Genomic DNA, 20,573 nt, shown 5'->3' on the forward strand with positions numbered 1-20,573 from the left:
ACATTGTAGAGTGAGTCTCTAGTTGAGTTTCCTAACCACTGACTTTACAAAAGCCTAAATTTTACACAACAACTTTGCTTTCATCATTTTTTTCCACCCTCAATGGTTATTCCTCTAATAAAATAACCACTCTCTCCGCAACAACCATTGAAGTGTAGGAGGAGGGATATACATCTCACAACATTCATTGCAAGGCATCCACCTCAGAGTTGAGGTATAATACTCTTTAGCTATATTTGTTGGAAAAATGTATTGCAACATTACTTAGCAAACTGTGCCTCTTGTTTGTTGGATTGTGTCTGTATATAATGTTAGAATGGTGGGTGGATCATCTTATATTTTCTCGAACGTCATGTTGTTGGATTCTTAAACGTTATTTTCCACTTTAGATATGAGGTACTATACTCTTCAACTATTTTTGGGACATTGAAGTGCAGGAGGAGGAATATACATCTCATGATGTTCATTGTAGGGTCTTCCAGTTGAGACTTGAGGTATAATACTCTTCAACTATTGTTAGACAATTGTATTGCAAGATTACTTATTTGACTACTCCTATTATTTGTTGGACTATGTGTGTTAGAATAATGGGTGGATCAACTTCTGTTTTCTGGGAGACTATGTTGTTGGCTTCCTTCAAGCTATCTTGTAGTTTTTACATCATTGTACATGATGAGCCCTCTTGTACGATAACTAACATGGAGGATATAATTATCTTCGCTTTTTGTGGCTCTATTGATCCCCATATCTTCACATCCATAACAACAAAATACAAAGAATGTCAAATTTGTTAAATATTGAAAATGTGGAGCATAAGTGCTCTTCTCAATATTCCCAAACTGTTAAAATGGGCTACATAGGAGACATCAACAATAAATGACTAGACTAGAACTCAATATTAATCCAACTGAACTAGACTAGAATCAAATAGACTATGACACCTTGATTGACACCTAGTAGGTGGTTGGGATTAGTTTCTCAACACTCCCCTTAATTACAACCAAAAAAAATAAAAAATCTAAACTAAGATATCCAGTGGTCTAAGTCTCAGTTAGGCTTACATTTAAAAAAAAAAATTGACATGACCTAAATTTCGTTTTCTTTTTCTTTTCTTCCAAATCCTATATCTTGTAAATTGTTTGAACTTTTTATTTTTGTTGTAGGCTTCAAATTTCATATTTTTCATTTGCTGGTGCATCTCTTCCATTTTTCCAAGTTGTCTAAGCATGTCCTCAATTTCTTCAAAAATCAGTTAGTATGTGGATTGTTGCCACATGTCATCTTCTGTAGTGTGCTTTTCATCATCAATATTTTGTTGCAACATAGGTCCATAATACAATTTCATCTCTTCAAGACTCCAATGCATGAAAAATTTATTAATGTTTTCATTATCCATGTTGTCTTCAACATTCATTTATGTTGGACACCTAATCCTCTACGGGTTGGTGTGGAATGTGAACAACCACTGGAGTCCAAGAGACCACTTGGAATATGAATCCAAGGGTCACACCAATGTACTATATATATGTATCATTGTGAATAATAGATGCAATTCAATGTTTATCATTCATATTCTATCTTTGCCATTGTCATGCCTAACATGGTATCGGAGCTGTAGGTGTATTCATGCCTTGCCCAAATTTGAGCCACTTGTTTTGTAACCTCTTTGTGCATGTCAGTTCTTCATTCCTTCTTGTCAAACTGCCATTATTGTGTGCATGCCTATTGCATGCTGTGCACTATCCGGTTGACCTCTCTCAACTAGATTCGTGTTGGGTTCTCTATCCACTGTCTCAAATAGAAAAAAACGCCTCTATCATTTCTCCATTTCTCTTTGAAATCTCCTTTGACCAGAAAGTCTGGGGAGCTGACATATTCATCTCGTCGTTGTTACTGAGGTGATTGTAGCTCACAGTTGAAGTTGGCTTAAGACCAACGCCGACTAGGAAATCCACGAGTACCGACTTCATCTTTGTCTGCCCGCTCTTGAAGTCATCTCATGTGATGATACTATTCTTTGTAATTGCTAAATTGATCAATCTTGGAATGAAGGTGTTTTGAGGATTCTCATTTATGAAGGGAATGTTCTCCTGAACACATGTCGTCATACAAAGTCGATGGCAATATTTTAGACTCATTTCTTTCCAGAGAAGCAAGCAGGGTTTCCTTTGTGTCATTTAAACCCACGATAACATCACTGTATCATTCGGTATTAGCAGTCCACAATATGACTACCTTGTCCACCTTTGTTTTCGATTTAAAATCTCTGATATCTTGGATAATAGTTTACATCGCTCCTCCCTAATCCATACATAGTTGACCGATATCAGAGTGGAAGCATATTCCGCCCTTCCTCCACACATAGTCGTCCCCTCCTCTACAGAAAGTCAGTAACTTCTCATGTTGCTGAAGCTACACTGCATTTCGATAGAGCCTGCAGAGGAAATCCTGGCACTGCGGACATTGGATTCATGCTCAGAGATGGTAACAACCTAGAGATATTGATTTTCACATCTTCTGGGCTACAACTTGACTAAAAACATAGCTGAAAAAAAAAGCTCATTCAAGGCCCTTATATTACGGTGCATAGACGGTGTCTCCGATGATGCCAGAGTGACTGTGGGCGGAGTGTTTGAATGTGGTTGCCACCGACTATTCGCCTTTGCTTCTTTGTGGGTCTCAAACTTGGTGCCTCCACGTAGGAAGATAAAACACTCTTCACACCTGGTATGCTTGTATATAGATTCCATATATTGACTCCTCCTCCTCATTTTGTATGTTGGTATATCAATTCCATATATCCATTTTGTATGCTGGTATACATTGAATCCGCCATATATGGTATCACCTCCATGCTACCCATAATACGTTGAATGGTATTACAGTTATTGTACTACTCTTAGCACCAGTCATATTGTCAATTCCACAGTCAACATGCCATTCTTTTGTGACCGTCTAACCAGCCAACTAGAGTGGAGAAATTTCTGTTTGACCCGTAATGAATTTCATTAGAATAATTGAATTGCATTTGCCATTTTCTGTTTGGATATTTTGAGTCAAATCATTCAGTGCCCACTTGACCTAACCCAAGTTTACAACGACAAAGAGCGGAGTGAACAATATAGTTGTAGTGTGTTGCACAGTGTAGTGGTGTCATGGCTCAGAACCGGTTGGTTGTTGCAATGAAGGGTCATTCCATTTATGGTTTCTACCGCTTCTAGAGTTTGAAGAATTGTGCTCCTAGAATTTGAAATCACTATCATAGAGAAGAGTTTGTAATCTACAAAAAAAAATGGAGTATTTTTTGGTAAAAGTTGATTTTCTAGTGACATTGATTTGGAGCCTTTGATATTTTTAGTCGCTCCCCTATTTTTATTCTTGATTTGTTAGAAATATGGCCAGATTTGATTGAATATTAGAGTTGTTGAATACTCTAATACATTCCATTGTTGATGATATGGTAAAAATCAACAAGGATATTACGTCTGATATTAGAATTTGTGTACAAGATGCACAAGAAAAGATTGATTTTTTGAAACTTGAATCTCAGTTCCAGCCAGATGAGCTTCAACAGATTGTCATTTTAATTTTTTTCTGCTCAAAACAATCCTTTTTTGAAGGTTAAAACAAACACCCATCAACAACCAACAAGTGATTAAATTAGTAATATTGAAGTTGATTCAGATCTAGTACCCATTGAAGTAACATAATTGCATGCAGAAGCAGAAATTCAGCCTGCACTTCCCAAGAAAATCATTAGACCTTGGGAAGAGCTTGTCCATAACAAGCACAAAACCAGTCTTGGATATGACATGGAATTGTCCTTTCATATTCCAAATATTCCAAGCCCATTCAATGTAAAAGTGTTGGGTTTCTTCATGGAGGTTCACCTTCACCTGTTCGAGATTCTGCGCCTCCACATTCGCAATCAAAAGTTGTTAAATGCCAACATTGTGACCAAGTTGGCCATATGGAAGATCAATGTTTTCATCTTCATCCATGTGAGCACTGTCATAAAACCACTCACTGTTCAAACATATTCTTCAAAAACAAGCCTCCTACAAAGAAAAAAGATTCATCTTGGATGGATCACTTCTTTCCAATGGGCTTCAATAGCCAAGAATATATTTCAGTCATATGTCATAACTTGTTCTAGAGTATTGAACAATCTTGCAGTTGAGTTTTCTCCATCATCTCACCTTGTATTTGACAAGGGGGAAGTGATGGTCATCTACAATCTTCAAAGCCACATCAAGTGAGCTTGAGCCATAACTTGCCATACTAGATTCAGAGTTGTAGCCAGAGACAAAGATGCCCCTGTGCATGCCTTCGGTTGGTGATCAGCCTTAAACCATCTATGCGGGGTTGAGACATCTCTTCAAAGAATTGGGGACACTTCCTCTAAAAGAAGACTTTAGCTTCTTGTCGATTTTGGAAGAGTTCCAGGAATTGCATTAAGCATTCGAGAGTTCGTGGTCATCCTTAAACCATCACAGGTTGAGACCTCCCTTCTTAGGTTGAGATTCTCACTTTTTATGTGGGGTGAGACCTCCCTTTCAAGGTTGAAGGTTTCCCTCTTCAAAACATTAGGAGCACTGCCTCTAGTAGAAGACCTCAACTTCATGCCACATTTGGAAGGGTTCCGTGAACTACACTAAGCGGTCTAGTGTTGGTGGTCATCCTTAAACCACCCCCCTTATACCAACATTTCAAAGAGCACATTTAGCCTAGTGCTGCCATGCATTTTTCACATTTTGTATTAGAACTCTCTTCTTGGACTCATACATACCCCTTCAGATTAGGGGGGAATGTTGTACACCTAATCTTCTATGGGTTGGGGTGGAATGTGAACAACCACCGGAGTCCAAGAGACCACTTGGAATATGAATCCAAGGGTCACACTAATGTACTATATATATGTATCATTGTGAATAATAGATGCAATTCAATGTTTATCATTCATATTCTGTCTCTATCATTGTCATGTCTAACAATTTCTACAAATTCTATGTAGACTTTATCAAAACATGGTGTTGCAGGCCATGCTTCAAGGAACTTTAATTCTTCTTCAGAATTTGTTGCTTCTTCCTAGTTGTTGCTAACATATGCACATTTAAAATAAAGGTTAATATTAAAGACATTTCAGGATCATATTCTTTTTACTCTATAATGAGAGCTTTCTCTTCTTGGATTACTTTTTTTCCTTTACCTCTTCCACTTTTTTACTAGTTTGAGTTGTTGCAAATAGGTTTCCTTCCACTTGGTTTTGAGACCTAAGTGGTATTTTCTCACCAAATAGTAGTTGATCAATAATATGTTTTTGTTGCATCATATGATACCATTCATCATTAGCTAAACATTCCTCATCAAAGATAACATCAACAATATTAATTGATGGATTCACCATACTATTGGTTGCTCCAATAACAACTTCATTGTTATCAACAAACTTTGCTATTGGATTCACTAGTAATTGGTCATCCCCTTGTGGTTGTTCATAGTGGTATCCATGAGCATCTATGTGTTCTTTCTCTACTTCTAGTAACACACCATAATCATTGTCATCCACTTTGAAGTGGGATTCTGGCAAACTCTTTTTGTAGATTTTTTGGTATATATATACCTTCATCTTCAACTTGAATACTTCCCCTTACTCCAAAACTCCTCTCAAGGGTACCACAATCTTCCTTGGTTTTCTTTGCATCTGCAACGAGAGGAATAATGTTGTCATTTACACATTATTTAATGCACTTCAATGAGAAAGCATTCTTTTGCCTTTTTTTAACAGCTAATTCAAATAGGTCTCAAACAACTCTTGTTGTTTCTTTGACTTTTTGAGCCTCTTAGATTTTCCAATTTCTATTTGGTATTTTCTTCACATAGGGATTGAACACTACAGTGAGGTCCATTACTCTAAAAAGAAAGCACTAAAAAAGTATGAACTTGAGGTGGAAGAACGGAAAAACCAGTGCTCAAGGCTTGCAAGGCATATCACAAATATATGGCCAAAAGGAAACTCTTTATTAAAAAATCTCCCTTTCTCTTTAAACCAACAACAACTACCCTTTTAGAAATGGATCCTTCTGATTTAAAAAGAAAAGAAAAAAAAAAAATCAGTTTTAAATAAAGTACCAATGGAGAAACAACATTCATACAATAGATTTCAAGAGAGAGGAAATATTTAAAAAGTATTTAACACCCTTTGTTTGTTTTTTTGTTTTTTAAAATTATTTTTGCCTTCTCTTTAAAAAAAATAAAAATCAAACAAAGATTTCACTTTCCTTTTCACTTTCGATATACCTTATATATCATCAGCCTTTCATGAAAAAGATGATAGGCTCAAATGAATATATATATATATATATATATATATATATATATATATATATATATATATATATATATATATATATATATTTTTCTGTGTAAAGACTGATCTATTATATTAAAAAAAGAAGAAAAAATATGTACAGAGAGGTTTAAACCTCTGAGGGTGCCATGGCCAACCCTCGATCAAAAAAGCTTTGCAGATGATTTTGTTCTCATGGATTACAAAAAGCTTGTTCAAAAATTTGACACCTGAACACAACTCTATCGACCCAAAAACTAGACAGGACATTACAGCAGTTTCAAAAACAGAGTCCAAAATAGACTCCCAGCATCTGAGCACCTACTAGTAGGTGTTGGAATGTGCTGAGCACGCTGAGAGTTCGCCATGAAACCATAAACTGAATCATTTCTCTGAAGCTGAGGGCGCAGGGAAACCAGTCCCATTATCATTAGCTTTGTCCGGGGCTCGCTCCCACGATATCATAACATTATCTTCTACATCCATTAAATTAACACCCGGAGGGAGCACAGGATACAAGACGCTTTCATACCTATTTGCTGGCTCGCAGGCTATGACATTCTCCTGAGGGGAGTTCCGCTGACCGCCAACTTCATCTTGACCAACCTCTTCGTACGCCGCCGCCGAGACCTTGAGAGTATCTACCGCCAAGCTGCTCAGGGAGGCACTGGCGTCCTGAGAAGGTGGCTGATCCTCTGGTTCTTCCTCTGAACTGGACATCTCATCGTCTTCTTCCGAGAAAATGACCGTAAGAATAGCAGAGATAAGCGGCCTGTGACGCCTACTTCTGAATTTGAATCTTGCTGTATGCAGCGAACTGTTCAGAGAAGGACCAGACTCTTCTGAGGGTGGGCTAGAAGGCGAGGCTATGGCTAACGGGGATATACGACGAGGAGCAGGGCTTCCCCTTCCCCCTTGCCCTCCTCGGGATCCCGCGTTGCTTCCTCTCCTAGGAATGCCGCGACGACGGGGGGCCATGGATGGATATATCAACAGACTACAAACACTCAAAGGCTGAGGATGGGGGATGAACAAATCACAGGTTGAACCAATTCGGAGTGGATACCCAACTTTAACTGGAAATACCCTGACTCTAAGGACGCAAGAAAAAGACCAGACACACAGACAATACCCCGCCACGACCAAGAGAATCCCGTTCTCAGCCCAAGCTCCTGCAGCAAAGGTAGCAACTGACCTGAATTTTGCAAAAAGAATGCCTGAAACTAACCTGAGACAGTAAATACGGAAGGCAGAGACTGGCTTGAGATACCCAACCCTGACGCAAGGATACCAAATATAAAACCGCAGGCTGAGCAGCAGGGGGATGTTAAGCTTCCATGGCCGCTTCCTCTGAGACCAGGACCCCCAAATAAAACCTTTGCAAGCCGAGAGCAGATGCACCTCGACGTTTCCAGAACGAGCCAGAGCAATTGAGACCCACAGAATGAGCGCCATACTGATATCCTTCCTCAGCGTACCTCGATCACGTGCCGGCATTAATGCACCTTCAATGCCCGCCTTATGCCGCCTGCTTCCTTCTATGTCATCGCCAGCTGCCATCTGCGCATGCATGGGATTAACTCCTCAGGTTGACACCCGCATCCGGGTGTGGTTCTTCTCTTGACTGCATGTCTCTTGTTAATATGGAATGGAAGGTGGAGAGTTGGTTCTCCGAGGCTATGCCTTGCAATGATCCTGCAAAGAATTCTCTCCCACTGTCCACTCCTAAATTAGCAAGAAAATCTGCAAGTTTGTTCCCTTCTCTTTTGATATGCTTGAAGGAAATAGCTTGATTGTGGTTGAGCCATTGTTGTAGTCGCTCCAGTCTAGAGGCCATTCGCCAGCTACTACTGAACTTATGAACCGGGGATCCCTGTTGAAGTTTTAATTCCATATTGATGAGAATTTGGGAGTCCCCTTCCACTATTAGAGGAAGGAACTTTTGATCCTGCGCTAGAGTGAGCCCTCTCCACAAACCTTCCAGTTCCGCTGCATTGTTGGTATTCCAGCCTATTGATCCAAAGAAAGTGGTGAGAGGCTTACCCTGGTGATCTCTGATGACTCCACCAAATCCTGTTTGACCAGGATTTCCTTTCGACGCTCCATCAAAGTTGAGTTGGAACACATTGATTGGTGGTGGGGACCAGCATGTAGAGTTCACTTGATGTCTGGATGGATTTTCGTTGGGAGGATTTGGGCCTTGTAATTTTATCTGCCAATTGTCCCATATGGCTAGCTCCTTCGGCTGCGATGGAAAGTCTTCTTGAGACCAGCCTTTGATAGATAGAGTTTCTCTGATGTTATGGTGTATTCCGTTCCATATCTGCTCCAGAGTCATTGATTGATTTTTGAAAATCCGCCTGTTTCGCTCCTTCCAAATGTTCCACATCAGTAATCCTGGTATGATTTGCCAAAGAGTGTTTAGAACCTTGCTCTGATATGGCTCTTGAGTCCAGTTGCGTAGGGTGCCTTTAATATCCCCCATTATTCTGCCGTCCCTCTGACAATGGAATGTAACCTTTTCCCATAATTTCCTTCCAAGCTGACAATTTTGCATGAGGTGTAGAGCTGATTCCTCTTCCTGTGTGCAGTTGAGACATATGGATGGCCCATGAAAGTTCCTCTTCCTAAGGTTGTCCCATGTGAGAATTCTTTTATGTGAAAGAAGCCACAGAAAGGTAGAAACCTTCGGCCAAATGGGGGGGTTCCATATTTTATCCCAGATTTTGTCTTTGTTTACTCTGTCTTTGATAATGATTTTTTACGCTTCCTTGGTTGTGAAGGTTCCCTTTTCCTCATATCCCCATCTTAGAGTGTCCATACCTGTCAGCTTTAGAATTTTTCGTTTTTGAAGCTCTGAGGACAAAGAAAGTTGAATTTGCTCCGAGCTATGAGGTAAGATATGACTAGCTTCTTTCCATTCTCTATGTTCTTGGGTGGTATGAGATTTCCAGAATTGACTTACCTTGTCATGCTGGTTTATTTCTCGTGCTGAAATTCCTTGAATGCTATCTTTGATATTTGGAAGCTGCTGCCATGAGTCTTCCCAGAATCTTGCTGTAAGGCCATCTTTCACCTCCCAGAAGCTATGTTTTTGAATTAAGTCTCGATGTTGAATGGCTGAATTCCAAATGATCGAACCCTTACTGACTTCCGACATTCTGATTCTCTCCTCTAAGGGTAAGTTTCCTGCATATTTCGCTGTCCAGAGGGCTGCCCAGGGAGTATTTGAGTTTGAGAGCCACCTCCACCAGATTTTTGCCCCCATTGTTGAATTGCTTTGTTCTGGATCTCTTAGCCCAATGCCTCCTGCTTTTTTAGGAAGACAGGCCTTCTCCCACTTGACTAGAGCCCACTTTCGATTTGGCCCCGAGCTTCCCCATAGAAAATTACGCTGCAGCTGTTTGATGGCTTTGAGTACCCATTTCGGTGCCGCCAGGATGGAGAATAGGTAAAGAGGCATTGATTGCAAAACAACCTTAATTAGCACTATCCTACTAGCCATATTAAGAGCTCTATGAGTCCAGAGGAATAGTTTGGCTTCCAGTTTTTCTAAAAGGCTGGTCCAAGAGGAGTGCTTAAGAGCCGAAGCAATTAGAGGAGCCCCTAAGTATTTTGAGGGAAGGGACGCAATGGTGAAGCCGAGAATGCGAGCTATAGCTCTCTGGGTGGAGGGAGGAGTGTTAAAAAAGAAAATCTGAGATTTGACATTGTTAATGAGGGCTTCTGAAGCTTTCGAAAAGATTTCAAGAATGGATTTAAAAGAGCATGCTTCTTGAACAGAGGGGTGACCGAATAACATATTATCATCAACAAATTGTTGGTGCGATACAGCAGGGGCTTGGTGGAGAGCTAGACCTTTTAGATTGTGGGAGAGCATGGCCGATTTAATACAACGTCCTAAGCCTTCAGCTAGGATGACAAACAGAAAGGGCGATAATGGATCCCCTTGTCTAATACCTCTAGAGGGACGAAAGGTGGGGGACGGAATGCCATTAATGAGAATGGAGAAAAACGAGGAGGATAAAAGATTGCTGATCCATCTGATCCAGGGGGGGCGAAGCCAAAGGCGTTGAGAGTTTTTTGCAAATATTCCCAACTGATACTGTCAAAAGCCTTAGATAAGTCGATTTTGAGCAACATACCTGGTTGTTTTGTCTGCTTGAGAGAATGTATTATTTCATGGGTTAAAATAATACCATCCGTGATCTGTCTGCCTTCGACGTATCCAGATTGTTCTGGAGATATAATGAGGGGAAGCATGGGCTTCAATCTCAGAGCTATAACCTTGGAAACAATTTTGTAAATGATGTTGCACAAAGCTATGGGTCTGTACTTATTTGGAGTATTGGATTCCTCTGCTTTGGGGATTAACGCGATGAATGTAGCGTTCAGAGCTGGGTACATCCACCTGAGAGTGCGCGATTCTTCCACCACCTGCCAAACTTCCCATTTGATTAATTCCCAGAAATGCTGAAAAAATTTGATGTGAACCCATCTGGTCCTGGCGCTTTCCCTGCTTTGAGTTGATTCACTGCGTTTTCTACCTCCTGCAGACTTACAGGTTTAAGAAGAAGAGTGTTGTGATCTTCAGTGATTAATCTGGGTATCTGCCTGATGATTGTATCAATAGCCTCTGTTCTGTTTATATTGGGTTCTTGATTTATCTTTTTGAAGTAATTGAGAAACTCCTGTTCTATTCCTTCATGGGTTTCAATTTTGATGCCCTGTTCACTGTTGACATAAGAAATTTGATTGACCATTCTTCTTTGGACTGTAGTTTTGTGAAAGAATTTCGTGTTCTTTTCACCATCCTTCAGCCATCTAACTCTCAATTTCTGCCTCCAGAGAGTTTCCTCCTGTAGGTCTCGTTCAAGGATTTTGCTCTCTATAGTCTGCTCCTTTTGGGCTAGTTCTTCGGAGCGTCCTTTAGAGATCATTTTTTGCTGGATATCTTTCATTTCTTGGGTGAGGAGTTCCTTTGATTTGAAGATATTGCCAAAAATGAATTTGTTCCAGCGCTTTATTTCTTCTTTGAGGTGCTTCAGCTTCCTTTGGAATATAGACATCTTTGTCCCATCCGTTGGATTGAAATTTTGCCAAGTTGTTCTGATGAATTCATGAAAATCCGGATGAGTTAACCAAAAAGCCTCAAACCGAAATGGGCGCCTTATATTGTTACCAGGCCGGTTCCAGTGTAGGGCTATGGGCCAATGGTCAGAACCTGAGTAGGGGAGGATGGAGGCTATAAATTCTCCCCCTAGATGAACTGCATTATCAGAGATCAAGAATCGATCTAGACGCGAGGCTACTTGCATTGGTTCTGCTCTTTTTTTGTTCCATGTGTAGAGGGCGTTGTTTGTAGGAAGGTCTATCAGCCAATTATTTTGAATGAAATCTTTTAGTATTGAACCATCCCTATTTATCCTGCAACGCCCTCCCTTCTTTTCCTCCATTGTAGCAATCATATTGTAATCTCCTCCTGATACCCAGAGTGGATAAGTCCTTTCTGCATTAAGCTGCGCTAAAGCTTCCAGGATTTCTACCTTGCGCTGGATCTCTTGAGGAAAGTACACGTTTGTCATGTGTCCATAAATATTAGTGCCAATTATGTGAAAAATGGCCTGTATGAATTTTTTATTTGCATGTATATTGCTTAGTTGGATTATTATTGCATCCCAGAGCATTGCAAGTCCTCCTGAAGTGCCCTGAGCATCAACAGTTGTGACTAGCCCCCCTGGCTAGGCCTTTGCTGCTACTCTTTCCAAGACTACCAGATTACATTTTGTCTCCTGCAAAAAAAGGATTGCTGGTTTTTCCTCCATTAGCATGTTTTTTAAAAGTCTTCCTTTCTTGGGGCCATTAAGACCTCTAATATTCCATGATATCACCTTCATTGGGAAGGTTTGGGGTTGATATTATAGTACTTGGTTAATTTGGCATATCTGCCTGATTCAACCAAGACTTCACCTATCTTGATGGTTCTTTCTAAAGCCGTTTTACTGCCTCTTTTTTTACTGTCTTTGGTGATAAACTTCCCATCCCATTGGCTGCCGATTTGAAGCCCTAATGAATATTTTTTTTGTGCTTTGTTTAGTACTTCCACTAGGTTGTCCACTTGTCTGTCCGGTATTTTGTCGAAATTCCCTATTTTGCATGCTTGTTCTAGGCCTAGTATGTCTAGCTCACCGATATCTATTGATTCCGTGTCCTCCTCCATGCTTTGGGGTTCTTGATAGCTTTCTTCTCTTTCCTTCTCTTTTCCTGTACTTGGGTCTGTATTGTCTATATCCATCTCCGGGAAGCTACAGGTTTTTGACGCAATATTGATAACGTTGCTTTCTTGTTCCCCCTTCTTTTCCCCTGTTTTCGGTTTGGATCCTTCACTCTTTTCCTGGTTAGATTCTCTTCTTTTGGAGGTTGAGAGATCCGGATCCTGCAGCTCTTCGTTGGCCAGAACTTCAAAGCTATTACTCGTGGATGGCTTGGATGGATCCCTTTGAGCTGACTTTGTCGGGACTGCGGGTTTTCAATTTCCTTTTCTTCGATTTGTCACCTTAGTAAAACCGTCTGATGACTGGTTTTCCTGATCAGCTTGAGCCGGAGGATTACTATTTAACGGGCAATCCCTATAGAGGTGCCCTAGAGCATGACATTTCCTACACCTAAAAGGTACATGCTCATAATCAATTAACTGGATCCATTCTACATCTTCATGATAGAGACTTACCGTATCAGGCAGGGGTTGCTTCAGGTCCATATAGACACAGATCCGTGCGTATGAGGTGTATCTCTGCGTTTTTGTGTCTTCTGCTACCTTAACAAAGTCTCCCAATACTTTGCTGATCGCTTTGAGCGACTCTTCTTCCCAATACTCCCATGGCAGCGAGTACAGCCTGATCCATACCGGTGCCCAGCTTAGATCTTCCTTATCCGGGTTGAATCGTTCTACCCATTCTCTGAGAAATAGTCCGGCAGAGTTGAAGAAGTACGGCCCTCCCTCGAAGACTCTGTTTCTATCTTCCAAGCAGTTGAAGACTGCAGTAAAAAACCCCTTCGGCCCAAGATGCAAGGATATGTGTCCTTTTGGATGCCATTTGACATTGATCCAAGCTCTCAAGGCTTTCTCATTTGGCCAAATACCTATAAATTTACCTATGAGAGCATGATCTCTCATATATTGAATCCTGGCATTGATTCGATGACTGGGTAGCTCTACCTTTGGCCTGTATGTAGCTACTGGCTTGCATGTAGACGAGCTTACTCTCGTCTTGTCTGGCTGTACCTGTTCCTTTTGCTTCTGCTGACTTTTGTCGGTATTTCCCTCATTAAGCCCCTGTTCCTTTTCTGAAACATCATTAAACCCTGGCTGGATATCGTTTGTTGGAGGAGGCGCCCCTCCTTCCCCCTGGTGGGGGTTCATTCTGCCCTTCTGCCAAAGTCTGTAGCCTGAGGAATGCTGCACTGCCGCAATCCGATCTGGTGGCTTCCGTCCAGTGGTCTTTCCATTGCAGGTCTTCTCAGAAACCCTAACGCGAATTCCGCTGTCTAATTCATTCTTAAAGTAAAGATTGCCATCTGAATGAACCTAAATTTTTTCATGGTAAATACTTTTTCAAATATTTTGACTAATCTCTATGCTCTTTTACTTCGTGCTCATTTTTCAAACTTCGTGCTCCCCTGCTACATGGTGGCTTTGTGGCTACACATTCAACTAATATTGGGTTTGATCCCTTGCATGGAACTACCAGAATGTGGCCTTTTTTTAATTTACTACTGCAACACACATGTGGCTAATATGAGACTGCGTTAGCATCTCGATAATTGAGTGTGGTAAGTGTTCACGACTGCTAAACTGCCTGGTATGCGTTATTGCACATATTTTTTTTAAATATGACTTTCTCCTTGCGCAAAATGTAACAATCCATCTCTTGGCCTTCATTGGATCGGTTGCAGGCTTCTTCAAACAACAGAGGCTTTTCATGGCTATCTCACATTCTTTGATGCTCCCAAGGAGTCTTAAGTAGGTTATGCTCTAATACCATGTCGAATATTGACAGAGGTGAAAAGAAGAGAGGAAAAATAAACTTGAAATGGGAAATGGAGAAAAATTTGCATTCACTACATTCTCTACCTTTTTTTCTGTGAATACACACACATATGAAATGCTTCTCTCAAGGAGTCTTATGCAACCTCACCTCTTCTCTCTATTTTTGTCAAGGATTCTTATGCCAACTGAGCTCTCATTCCATGTTAAAGATTGAAAATGTGGATTAGAATTAGACATGCTCTTCTCAATATTCCCAAACAGTTAAAATAGACTACATAAGAGACATCAACAATAAATTACTAGACTAGAACTAACTTGTAACTCAACTGAACTGGACTAACTCAAATAGACTATGACACCTTAATTGGCACCTAACAGGTGGTTGGAATTAGTTTCTTCAACAAAATACATGATATTGGTTGTTTGGAGTGGATGAAATACGGGAATATCTAGCCATACTCCATCTATGAGGTTTCTCTCAGTCAATTCCAACACATTTGGAGCAATTATTCTTTTCAAGAAGAGGTTCTTCTATTCTTGGTTCTTTTATTGGAAATTTCGTACAATATTTTAACTAAGCAAGAAGCACGACTACGTAGATCCATCTTAAACCAAAAACCTAGATTTCTTTTGGGCTAAAGTGGATGTATATTAATCAAGTACTAAGCCTATTAAGATTTTCCATTTATATAAATTGTCCAAGTTTCAAGTCGAGTTTGATTTAGCATTCAAGTTCCATGCACATATCAAACCCAATCTTTTCATGGATTTATGCAGAAGAAATCATTTTGATTGTTGTTACAGGTACGCCTAGAGTATGGAAAGGGGAAGACCGTGGTATTCATCAGTCAATCCATGGGAGGGACTATTGCTTCTTTAGTCATGCAATGCATGTTGGATAAATAGTTGCATCCTGAAAAACCTGAATCTATTTTCTGTACCACAATTGGCTTCCCTCTAGTTGGCGATGAAGTTGTAACATGACCAGTTTGTCGCAAGAGGTGGGAGGATTAGTTCTGTCATGTGGTTTTAGGACGTGATGTTTTCTCTAGAATATTGTTGGCCCCTTACATGTATGTGTGTTATTCCTTGGAGGCAATGTTTCCGTATTAGGAGAGATCCATGAAATGTGCGTGTGAATTTATGGGTTCCACTGGTAAACCTGTGGAAGAAGCCCCCCCATAGGACATTGTTGAGTTTGTCAACAATGTACTCCAACAATGTTTGACAATTTTAAATTACACCAGTGCAACCAAAATGAGTCCCAAAAATGCCTTGATAGTTGTTGTAAACCCTCTGGTGAAGCTGAGTCCCTATAGGCTATTTGGGAATTGCATATTCTTGTTCAGAACATGTGGGATTTGGATAGAAAATCACTTTGTTGTGTTGGTCATCTTGTAGTATGCCCTTCAAACATCAGATGCTAATTCATAGCACTTCTTGTTAGAGCACGTTCTTTATAACCATGTCTTACCCAGTGCTTTGCAAAACATAGTGAAGTTGGAGCTTTCAGATCTTCCTTTTTCAGATAGCAGTTCAAGAATAGAAACACAACTTGAAGCTCTTGGGCTTGGAATTCAAGTGAGCTTGCTTGCATTAATTTTTTTTTTCCTCTAGCATGTAACATAAAATAGTAATAACCCTTTGATTTAAAATAGTAATAATATGGATTTCCAGTTATCATTACGACTTAAAATAGTAACTCTAGTCTCCAAGCATGATTTAAACCATTATGATTTAAAATGGTAATAATCTTAGTGTTATGATTCCAACTAAACTAATTAGGAGAGGTTGGCATGTAAGTAGTTAAAGCTCTTTAGGCTTTGTCAATTCATAGAGGGATCCAAATTGAATTCTTAATGGATAAATTGAATTCAGTAAAATGGTTGCATTTTGTTTAATATATATTTTCTATTTATTGTATCTTATTGTTCCTTCTAGTGTGGATGAGATGTTGTGGCGTTCTGGGATTTAAACAAAAATCATAAAAGGTAAGTATTGACTGATAATATTAACTCATGGTATTGACCCATGGTATGCATGTGGAATATAAATATATTTTCACTCTAAGAGATTTGATCCCTCTAGAGCTTGATAGATCTACATCCAGAGTTAATATGACTCTCGACTAATTTATAAAGGATGATTTATTAATAATTACTTATGTAGAAATATTATTTTTTTAATATTAAATGATAAGATTTTAAGATTTAAAAATTAAAATAACTTGGAATTCGAGTAAGCTTTGTTGCATTCATTTGAATATAATATAAAATAGTAGTAATCCTATTTATTCAATCAATGATAGATCTCGATAATAATAATTCAAAGTGGGTCTCTAGCATTGTACTCCCTTTTAATTTGATTTAGTTTGGCTCACTTCTCAACATGTTGTTCTACATTGTGTTAGCTTTTTCATTTGATTTATTTTGGGCTCACTTCACAAAGTATTGGTGTACATTGTGCCTAACCCATCTGAAATCGTTTTACAATTATTATTTTCACTAACTTGATTTGACTATTATTGTTACAAGTATTATTATTATATTTATTTCCAATATCCATATAAATGGGGAAAAATATGTGTAGAATTTTCAAGCTAGACTTGACTTGAACGCAACAGAACAATTTCTGAAGTAGCAGAGGGAGAACATGTCCAAAATGGAGAATGAAATCTAGAAAATATGAAAATCCCTATGCAAGAACTTGAATATTATCGCAGCTCGTGTTTCAAAAATGACACTTAAGATTTGGACGCTTTCAAAATTAAACAATGATGTGATCTAAACTCATCAGAGGAAATTTCAGCCTAAAAGTGTCCATGAAATTTTCATGCATGTAATATATAAACCAATCAAAATCCGTTAAATTTAAGAAAAGGTACATGTATATATTTTGGAGAGAAACTATATATATATATATATATATATATATATTACTTTTGGGTTATGTCCTTATAGGTTTACTCAAATTTCAAGTGTAGACATTCGTTGGATGTGGAATTAAATTTCACATCCAACAAGTACCAATTTTGTATAATTTTTAGAAGACCCACATTAATAAAAACTAAAGGTATATTAAAAAAAATTGTTGAACACGTTTTTTAATGTATATTCAATTTTTATCAATGTGAGTCTTCTCAAAAGTATGCATAATGGGTACTCGTTGGATGCATAATTTAATTTTCCATCCAACAAGTATCTACACTTGAAATTTGAGTAAACCGATAAGGAGATTAGCCAAAAATACAATAAAAAATGTACTTTTTTTCTTTTCTTTCCAAAAGATATAAATCTTGTTTTATTCTTTTCCTATTATTTTATTATTTTCTTTAGGATGTCACTTTTAAGCTGAAATTTCCTCTAATGTCCACGCAAATCTCAAGAGGTTGGAGCTTGCAAGTTGGTGGGACGAGATCATACTAAACATGTTTGATAAGGGCGAATTACACGATGATTTCGATTGCAATGAAGAGTGGCTAAGACATGGTACTCACTACAAGTTACTTTTTGAACCACTAGATATCTCTAATTATTATCGATTGGGAAAAAATGAGGACTCGTGATTCTATGGAAGACCTACTCATTACAGAACTCTTGAAAATTGGTTGGAAGAAAATGAAGAGAATATGCAACTGCAACCACCCATAATGCTCAATCAGGGCTCTTGCCTCTATGTTTATGTTGAAGAAATTGCATGTTTGATGCAAAAGAAAAAGAATTATGATGAAAAATAATAGAATTGGAGTATCAAATGAGGCCTTTGATTGAATCCCATTGTTTTTTCATATAAGATCTTATGACTGGATAATTGGCCTTCAAAATAGTGGTCAGTTGGTTGTGGAAGCACATGACTCCAGTGCAGCAAGAAACCTCTCCCTTCTGTTTTATTATTTATTATCACCTGCAAACTGCCCAAAACATATAATTGGGTGATAAATGGTAGATTTCGATCACATACCTATGAAGACATCAATCATATGCTCCTTCGGAATATCATTTACCCTTACATTCAATTTTTGGAAGTCCTAAATGTGCTCCACCATTGAACCCTTTTGTTTAGATTTATCAATTGGCTAAAGAAGGTGTTGCTCTTTGTATCCTCATAATGTGCTATCATTTCCTCCATAAAAATTAACAAAGTGACAATCTATTTACAAGAGCAAAGCCATTGATACCATACAAACTGATTAGGTTCCAAATATAAGGTTGCAATATGTACCTTTTGTGTGTTTTGCACATTATGGAGATCGAAATATTGCTCCATCTGTAGTATCCATGTTACAAGATCCTTGACATCAAACTTCCTCATATTGATATTTGGAATGTGGTGGGTCTTCAATCCAATGTTAGAGTCTATGAAATCATGATTAACATTTCTTCTGTTCTCATCATGAGTTTCCTCTACTACCTTTTCGCCATTAGGAAGCATTACTTGTAGGGACTTTGCCAAACCTCCCTTCAAACATTCCATGTCTCTCTTCAAATCTTAAATTTTCTTTTTAGTTTTGCTTCTAAACCATCCATCTTATATTCCATGTCATTCTTTAGACCATCCATCTTACCTTTCATTCCATTCTTCAAACCATCCATCTTAGCTTCTGTTACTTTTTGTGAGAGTGAAATTTGTGGCACTTGGTCTTGTAATTTTGATATATCATGTTGCATTTCTTCCTCTTCTTCATGAGTAATAATATAAATTTAGGGTTACTTACTAGAAGTTTCCATTTTATTTATTCATGGCATAAATTAATGATAATTATTCTTCTTTATTCCCTTTGAATCACTTCAAACTAATTTTTCAAACAAAACTTATGCAAAATTTTAAAAAGACTACACACATTTTTTTTCGCTTTGTAGGATCTCAATATTGAATCTATTGTATCTCTGTAATTTCGGATCTCCAAATTCTTAACTTTCGTCTTGTGGTAGGGCACAAAGTTCTCCTTCCAACCCCACAAGTCTAATCGAGATTGTATTCTCCAATAAAGAGTTATGCCCAATCTCCCACGATGTCCTAATTATAGACTAGTTCAGTAGAGTGAACTTGTACAAAGTTCCATGTGTCACAGTTTCGACCATTGGCCCTGAAAATGATACCCAAAAAACTAGAGTCTATCCTGTTTAAAGTAGTTTTTACGAAATTTGAATCTGGTTCTTAGAGCGTAAGTTATGACAATTTTACCATGGTCACCTATTTGAGATGGAATTCGAGAGCCTGCAAGATCCCTAACTTCCTTGGATCATATCTCTGAAAACATTTATAGTGAAACATCCACGATGGCCTATTTGAAGCAGTGAAACCCTAGAATCCAAAGCTTTGATACCAAATGTTATGCAACCATCCCTGAAAATATAAGAAAAGATAGATCAACGACTTAAAAATAAGCCTCTTCGAGGGGGAAACTTCCTTTACATTACACAAATAAATAATTCATAGATGATACAAATGACAAGACCTCCTTTCTATATATAGGAGTCTAAGGGGTCACAATATAATCAGAGCCTACATGACAATAATAGTCTAAGGGCACAACAATAACAATAGTGGGCTTCTACATGGGCACAACAATAAAATAAGGGGGTTTCACTAATAACAATAAGGGGTTACACTAGTAGTATAGGGACCTAACAGCAAATGTACTTGGTGGGCTCCAGTATTGTAGCAATAATGCTACAACTCCTGGAGCTTCCTATCTCTAATTTTATCAACCCGGTAGTTCGTACAAACTTGGAAGCGACGGTGCTGTATGCACAAGTACTAGCTCTTGTCGCAGCTGTCACTTGGTCAGCTGGCACAAGTCCGCTAGGGCTCAAGCCAACTTCTATATGCTCACAGAAGAAGCTTTATGAATGATGGACGAAAGCTAACTCAAAGGAGACTAGTCTAACTGCAGAAAGAAACTGAAAGCCAATAAAGCATGAAAACCCTAGTAAACCCTAATTTGACTAGCTAGACCCTTACAATGCAAAACGGTGAATGAAACTACTACCACTAATGCCATTACTTGCAGGGAACTTAAATACATGCATCTAAGCTACTTGCATATGAAAAGACATGTTTTTGTATTTTTTCATTAAGTGGTTGGATTTATTGTGATGATGCTTTTGATTAGGGTTTGGTTGTGCAGGAGCGGTTGGAATGGAAGGAAAGCATGGGCAAGGTCAGGATGGC

General features: G+C 38.7%; 1 pseudogene; it reads left to right on the forward strand.

Moving 5' to 3' along the window:
• The first annotated feature begins 456 nt into the window (after positions 1-456).
• On the forward strand, positions 457-18,326 carry LOC149199325 (protein EDS1L-like; annotated as a pseudogene).
• Positions 18,327-20,573: the final 2,247 nt, after the last annotated feature.

Source organism: Pinus tabuliformis, chromosome 2_1 (genome assembly GCF_031772625.1).
Source record: "Pinus tabuliformis cultivar Carrire ecotype Pingquan chromosome 2_1, CPIR1, whole genome shotgun sequence".
NCBI classification, from domain to species: domain Eukaryota; kingdom Viridiplantae; phylum Streptophyta; class Pinopsida; order Pinales; family Pinaceae; genus Pinus; species Pinus tabuliformis.